The sequence below is a fragment of the Aulostomus chinensis genome, chromosome 4 (genome assembly GCF_037954235.1).
Source record: "Aulostomus chinensis isolate RoL2024-O1b breed Wild chromosome 4, RoL_Achi_v1.0, whole genome shotgun sequence".
Taxonomy (NCBI): Eukaryota; Metazoa; Chordata; class Actinopteri; order Syngnathiformes; family Aulostomidae; genus Aulostomus; species Aulostomus chinensis.
The window spans coordinates 22,591,750-22,597,749 of NC_141323.1; the positions used below are offsets into that span (position 1 = coordinate 22,591,750).

The 6,000-nt window shown below is 41.6% G+C and overlaps 1 non-coding gene across 1 annotated transcript; it reads left to right on the plus strand.

The window, feature by feature from the left end:
* Positions 1-1,155: 1,155 nt before the first annotated feature.
* trnas-gcu (transfer RNA serine (anticodon GCU)) lies at positions 1,156-1,237 on the plus strand. Its single transcript has one exon. It is a non-coding gene; the product is annotated as a tRNA-Ser (tRNA).
* Positions 1,238-6,000: the final 4,763 nt, after the last annotated feature.

A 6,000-nucleotide genomic window follows, 5' to 3' on the forward strand; every position in this document is an offset into this window, starting at 1 on the left:
TTTAAAGTGCTGCAGCAGCTGAGGATGAGGGAGAGACAGAATTACAAACCATCTTCCTGAGGACATTTTGAAAAATGATGACATTTTTCCACAGTTATTATTGACTTGGAACACTGCAAAAATATCCCTTCTCCAAAAACCCTCCTCTTCAACTTTGTACCCAAGTTGTCTCCTCATCAGGCACCACAGTGTCCAGGATGTTCAGTCAAAAAGTCATTAATGATTTTAAAAATGTCCATCAAACACAAAATAAGGCTTCAAATAGGTAAAATCACCATCTGTAGACTGGACCAATATGCTGATGTGATCCTTTGATTAGTTTAGGATCAGTCAGAGATCAAAGACTGAAGCAGGAGATCAATGCTCAGAACCCAGAGATCAAAGACAGAATTCAGACATCAGAGACAGAATTCAGACATCAAACACATACCTGATGGAGGCTCCACCCCCCCCCCCCCAGACAGTTTCCATGTAAGTCGTAAGTTTTATTTTTAAAGCGTCAAATCACAACAAATGTTATCTTCTTTTTATTCTTTTTATTAAAGATTGAAGCTCCATACAAGACAGAGTTTGTAGACAAGAACATCACAGCCTGGGAAGCTTTCACTTCTTTTGATGGACAGCTTTGATTTCAGGTTCTACCTCTGTAAAATTGAAAGTAAAGTAAATGAAGCACCTGTGAAGGTAAAACTGATGATGTCATGACTTGTTCAGTCCTCCAACATTAAAGTCCAACAAGCTTTTGATTGTCTCTGATTCTCTGTGGCAAAATCCAACGAGAGGAAAAAGAAAATCTTGAGGTTATCTCACTTTCTTTTAAAGAAACTCTGCATAGGACAGTGATAGGATGCTTGTTTCCTTGGATGAAAAAGTCTGGTGCTCTCATCTTCTTAAACATTTACTTGTTCAATCAGGACAAGAGAATCTGAGCTTGGATGTCATTTTTTAGTAAAAGGTGAATTAAACTTGTAAACATCAGCTGGTGTTCACTCTGATGATGTATCGATGGTCTGTATTCTGCCTTCTGTAGCACGATGCTGCTGGGAAGAAGCCTGATTATGTCAGAGTTGTGTTCAGTGGCTCCTGCTGGGTCCATTTCTGACAAATAGGCTCCAAAGAGTTCAGGTGTTATAAAGCTCAGGGTTGCTGTCAGCAGACGAGGTGGCCGAGTGGTTAAGGCGATGGACTGCTAATCCATTGTGCTCTGCACGCATGGGTTCGAATCCCATCCTCATCGCAAGTGACTCTGGTTTCTACTCCTAGATGATGGAATTACTGTGAGGCTTTTAACTGACACAGATACCAGTTGAGTCAACTTCCCTTTCACAACCTGACCAAAACAACTCTGACACCCAGAGCTCACATATGTCAATCACCTCTGTAGAAGGTCCCGCCCCCACAGAGCTATAAATCCTCCCATCAGTGAAGAAAACTGAAGACACCTCTTGGATGAGAGCTGAAGCGTCTTCAAGAAACCTGAAACAGTTCACTTGGTATGTTTAAATAATTCTACAATTTCTTTCAGCTTTTGTCCAAAGCCACGTGCATGTATCACATGTATATAATATATATGTGATACTCTTTCATCTACTCATGAACCAAAAATGCAGTCTAATACCAGTAAATTTGTGCAGAAAAATGTCATTTGTGCTCCTTCTTTTATTTATTTGTTTATTTAGTATTTTTTAATGTATTTTCTTTCAATTCACATTTTGTCCATTAACTTCATAATCACTCTTCACAGTCGCCATCTCATCACATGACTAAAGTTTGGGTTCTGTATTGGTGGTAAAATATCCTTCCATGCCCCTCACTAGTTTGCACACAGAAAAGCATATTTTACTGGTTTCAAATCTCTTAGTGTGTTCTCTCACTTAAACCAGCTGTGGCAGCTTTCATCGTGTGATTGATTTTAAAATATAAATATGGAACAGAACCATTGGAATAAGATGTCAGGACATTTGAAGGAATGTAAATCTCCTGTTGAAATGTTGCAGTGTGCAGCTGAGGCTCTCTGGCAGTGGCACAAGGAGCCACAATGGCAGAACCTGGACCCTCCTGGAGGAGAACCACAGGTGAGGGCCTTCTTGGCTCCAGATTGATGGAAATCAAGTGTCTGAGGCTGTTAGCAGCCATTAAGTTGATCTGGTTGGGCACTGGTATTTTTTCTTTCTGCAGCTCAGGAGTGATTCAGGAGAAGAGTTTCAGAACAGTCAAGGTTGGGGACTGGAATTTTAAAATTTCCCCTGGAACCAGACAACCTTGGGAGGTAAAACCTCCAATCATAGCCACTCAGATGCAGCAGCAGAAAGAAGCTGTCATCTACCCTGACAGTCAGAGCATCAAGTCAAGAAAACATCAACCATCTTGGAGTTCCAAACCTTCACCTGTCAGATTCAGCTACTTCTTATTGTGGGACTTTAAATTTGAACACAATGGAATTTGGACAAGGAGTTTTCCTTCAAGTCCAAACATCATCGTCCAGCCTCCAACCAGAGGTCCATCTGTTATCATGGGAGCCACATGTGGAGTCTGGGTTCTTTTCTAGAATGTGACGGCAATGACAGTCCTGCCAAGTGACATCACTGACATGAATGGATGACTTCAGTCACATGACTGGATGGCTTCAGTCACGTGACAGGATGACTTCAGTCACATGACTGGATGATTTGAAAATTTTGTTGTGGGCCTCTGGACCTTTTTTAAATCAGTAGTTGACCACAGGTAGCTTAGCCAACTGTTAACTAATTAACTTTCAGTCCAGACAAAGAATGTGGGTTGACAGTTATTCATACAAAGTCTTTGGTTTCAGATGCAGCCTCAACTGAGACTCCTGGTTCAGAGGATGGGTTTGTTTGCTGTCAGGTTGCCACCTTTCAGAAATGAAAATCAGGGACGCCCGCCACGGCTCCTGGGGGCCATGACCACCAGGGGCCTGACTCCCATGAGGTGGGTGCCCACAGCAGTGGTGTGTTTTATTTTGTAGGTGATTTTAGTCAAGGGGTGATCAAGAAAGCATTTCCTCCTACTTAAAGCTTGAAATGCTTTATCACCAATAAACACATTCTTTATTGTTCAACACTGAAATGCACAATTAAGTTTTAAAATACAAACTCAATAAATGGAGAACTTTATGTGACTTAAGTTCATAACACATCAGCAGGTTTCCCTCCCTTCTTTTTCCAAGTCTCCTTCTTGTTCCTCCTTGCAGCTCTGGGGAACTCTTGGTCTCTCAAAGCCCTGTTGGAAAACTCTGAACAGGACTGCTCAAAGTTGAGTGATCACTCCTTTGAGCTCCATGGAGCTCCTGTTCCTGCAGTCACTCCATTTCTGCTTTTCATTTTGTGTTTGTATTAAAGTTCTATTGCTGAAAAAAAGAGACGTTTTTTGCCTTTTTCTTGAAGTAAATATATGAGGGTCGAAACTGACCCATAACACCATGGATGTTACAATAGTTAATAATATTAAAATGAATAATAAATCAAACCAATCCATGTCAGAGATGTGTTCTAACACCCCTCAGTAATGGTGAGGAAACACAACAACCTTTTGTTTATTTCTATGATTTTCTTGAGGTTCATTTGATCATTTTTCAACTGAAATCGAGGGTTTACTGACTAAAAAAAGGTCCAGAGTCCCACAACAAAATATTCAAATCAATATTTCCATGGATAAGGAAGCCTAACAAGGAAACCAAGAGATGGGAAACAACTTGGATCATAGAAAATTGTTTTTAGTTTATTTTACAGCTGATTGAAGACGTGGGTCAAAACTGACCTGTTAACATAAGAGATGGGAACAGAAAGCTAACACAAGAGGAAGGTTGAAGCTATGAAAAAGGAGTTTGATAAAAATCTTGAACTGACAGTAGAAATATCCTTTTGTATGTTTACCTTTGTTGACAGAAGTCACTTTAGCTTGGCAGTGAAAAGAATCTCTGCTAGCTTGACAAATAAGTGGCACAAACTGGGTTCAAGCTGGACTTTGGACACTGGTATCTGCAACAACTCCCATCAACTCCTAATCTAGCATCTCTGCTGTGCTCAAACTATTTTACAGAACATTTGACAGACCTGTGGAGCAGTGAGGATAGACATGAGTTGATCCACATGATCCACTGAAGCGCCATTTTCCCCTGCCACTGAGGTCACCAACATGAGCTGGAGTTGGGAATCTTGAACTGAACCTGGTATCACAGCGACACCTACTGCTGCAAAATGGAACAGCAACATTGAACCCAAGTACAGGATTGGAGGGAGACTGATGGTCGCTGTTTGGGTTTTTGAAGAACAAGGAGGGCGTTGGTTCAAGCTGGATTCTCAGAGACTATTTCCCCAACCTCTACATTGGAATCTACACTGTCATCCAGTCAGGTGACTGAAGTCATCCAGTCATGTGACTGAAGTCATCCATTCATGTCAGTGATGTCACTTGGCAGGACTGTCATTGCCTTCACATTCTAGAAAAGAACCCAGACTCCACATTTCCTCCTATCTATTATTGTGTCCCACCCTCCTGGTCCTTACTCTGAATTCTCAGAGTTTATATCCAGTTCAGTTCTCAAAACAGATGAAGTCATGAGTGTTGATAAATTTCCTTTTCTCCACTGATTATATGTCAAGGTTTGTGTGTGGGGGTGGAGCCTATCCCAGCAGCCTTCGGACATGAGGCGGGGTTCATCCTGGACATGTCACCAGTCCATCACAGGGCCAACACATAGAGACAGACAACCATTCACACTCACAGTCACACCTACAGTCAATTTAGAGTATCAATCAGCCTCGTCCCCTCTTGATGTCTTTGGACTGTAGGAGGAAGCTGGAGTACCAGAGAGAACCCACACAGGAACAGGGAGAACATGCAGACTCTGAAACATCCCATGCCCGAGCCGGTACTCTAACCCAGATCCTTCTTGCTGTGAGGCCACAGTGCTGACCACTGCACCATTGTGTCCCCTGAAAATGCCACCAGATCGTTTGGATTGTCTATAAAATCAAGTACACATGAACATGAAGAGGTTTTCACAGGGCTGGTGGTGCAATGGATAGCATGACTGACTACTGTCAGAAGATTCTAGGTTCAACTCCTGGCTCGCTCACTTAAAATTTTATACTCAGAAGCTTTCACACCTGAAGTGTGAACCACTGCTAAAAGTCCCTGAAATCCTCCAAGGTTTCCTCCTTGTCTGCTGTAAACATGAACACATGCATGGATCCTGCTACCTCTCACATGTTAAGCTGGCACTTGACAGTGACAGCAGGAGAACAAAAAATCCCAGTGTGTCATCAACATTTCCTGGAAACTAAATGACAGAAGCCAGTGGTGGCAGGTGAAAAAAATTCTTGGTGGGGCTGGTGTGCCAAAAACATTTCCATGCCTAGTCTAGTATAATCATTCAAAAAGAGCAGCCGGACAATTATTCAATGTTTTAAAATAGTATTTACTTTCCTTCTTAAAATCGACAGTTTCAAAGAAAAAAAAAAAAAAAAAAACAATTTACAACTACAGTAAATTTTATGCGATCAAATATTATACAATGATGTTAACTTTACAGAAGGTGATTTGAGCTTAATCTATACAATACAAATCAACAATGTGTGTGTTTGTCTCTCTCTCTCTGTCTCTCTCTTTGTTCATCTGTGTCTGTCTCTGTCTCCTTCTCTGTGTCTCCGTCTTTGTGTCCTTTTCTCTGTGTGTCTCTATCTCTGTTTGTCTGTCTCTTAGTGTGTGTGTCTCTCTCTGTCTCTCTCTCTTTGTGTCCGTCTCTCTTTCTCTCCGTCTACCTGTCTCTGTCCCTCTGTCTCTCTGTCTATTTGTTTCAGTCTTTCTGGGTGTGTGTTTGAATTCAGCAGTCATTTGTACAGGAACTTTGCTCGTCTCTCTTTCTGGGAGGCAAATTTCTCAATGACCCTGGTGTTGAAACCAGGAATGTTTCGTGTCAGTTTTTTCTCAATGGAGAGCATAGCCAGAGCGTTGAGCCGATCTTGTGCCATGGTATTT